The sequence below is a fragment of the Pteropus vampyrus genome, unplaced genomic scaffold (genome assembly GCF_000151845.1).
Source record: "Pteropus vampyrus isolate Shadow unplaced genomic scaffold, Pvam_2.0 Scaffold177, whole genome shotgun sequence".
NCBI lineage: Eukaryota > Metazoa > Chordata > Mammalia > Chiroptera > Pteropodidae > Pteropus > Pteropus vampyrus.
Window position 1 is genome coordinate 3388958 of NW_011888958.1, and position 1645 is coordinate 3390602.

Consider the following 1645-nt stretch of genomic DNA (forward strand, 5'->3'; position numbering starts at 1 on the left):
CGGACCCGGGCGGTGCGAGGCGGGGCAGGGCGGGGCCGAGGCACCTGAGCGCGTCCCAAGGGCGCCCCCGCCCGGCTCACCTGTTCTCAGCGCCGCGGAAGGTGCAGACGGTGATTGGCCTGAGGAAGAGGAAACCTACAAATTCCAGGCACTTTAGCTGCCGCCAAGGAAACTGGAAGATTGGCTCAGCGATGCAGAGGCTCCTTCGGTCAATTCCGAGGGCTGGCTGGGTCTGGAAACTTAAGGGGCGTCAGGATTGTCTTAGGGATTCCTGGTCTGGACTCGTTTACACGATAGCTTTTGAATCTCTCGCTGACGTGTGTAGCTGGCGCCCTCTAAATTAAAACGGGTTACCGCGGTTGTCAGAGATGTTACTGACCGCGTCATTTTTATTGATTCAACATTTACACCACATTCTGTATTTAGAATGTTTTGTGATTATTCTTATCTGAAACACCACAAAAGTACTTTCAAGAAAAATTAGCTCTGCAGATATTCATGAGGAAAGAAGAAAAAAAGTTGAAGACATAAAATGAGAAAAAGTTACTTAAATTGAGGACATTCTTTCATGTGGGAGCCTTGAAATTTGGTGTATAACGATTCAGAAAGCTGCAAGTGGAAATAGAACAAGATTATTGGTGCTATACGGTGACCACAGGATTGGTGTGCAATATCAATATTATTAACATCAAGAATAAATTCAAAATTTATTCTCGAATTGCATTCTGTCTCTTGTGGGGGTGGGGGAAGGAGGGAGATTTGAAATAAAATACCTAAAGGTTTCTAAGGATGGACAACCTGAACTGTCTTCATCCATGTGGATGCAGAGGTTGAAATTTAAGGTCTCCTTCCCACCATTCTATATTGATTAAAGGATGTTATTCTTTCTTTCATCCAATAAACAATTAGTACCTGCCCTGTGTTCGCCTCTCTGCTAAGCACTAGAAATGCACGAAGAGTAAATCTTAAATGTTATACACACACACACAAATGGTAATTACGTGAGCAGATTAAAGTGTTAACTAACCTTATTGTGGTAATCGTTTGGCAACATATACATGGCTCAAATCATCACATAGAACATCTTAAACTTCAATAATATCTCAATGAAGCTGAGGGGAAAACATATGAAATCAGATATTTATATATATTTATTTATATTGACATATGTGTTATATGGGATTTCTAATGTTATAATTTCTTAAATACATATGGAAAATATATGATTTATTATTTGATATAAAATATTTGATTACATATGTACATACATGTGTACATGTGTCATACATATATACATTGTATATTTTTGATGATATTTATATAATGATAAAAATAATTTAATAAAGACAGGCCACAGTTTTTGCTGGCATGGCCAATAAATTGGTTTACGTACTGGGGAAATGAGCAAACAAGTAAATATATTAAGGGCATTGAGAGGCAGGCTTCACATGGAGGAGGAAATTACAGATATAGGAAGAGGAAAGATTAGAATAAACCCAGTGATAGGGCTTGAAATTAGAAGTGATGATATGAAATGATTTCTAACAGATAAATCGATAGAAAAAATATATGTACATATGTATGTATGTATATACATTGATATATTTCCTAGCTCTGTGCACTGAGAAAGCCTAAAAGCAATAGA

The 1645-nt window shown here is 38.1% G+C and overlaps 1 protein-coding gene across 2 annotated transcripts in view; it reads right to left on the reverse strand.

Moving 5' to 3' along the window:
* RGS6 (regulator of G protein signaling 6) overlaps positions 1 to 136 on the reverse strand; it is a 457947-nt gene extending 457811 nt beyond the window's left edge. The window contains exon 1 of one of the 2 annotated variants that reach the window (XM_011370921.2): positions 81 to 136. The gene's annotated coding sequence lies outside the window, so the exon portion shown is untranslated. The remainder of the gene's footprint in view (positions 1 to 80) is intronic. The other variant, XM_011370922.2, reaches the window with a different exon arrangement.
* Positions 137 to 1645: the final 1509 nt, after the last annotated feature.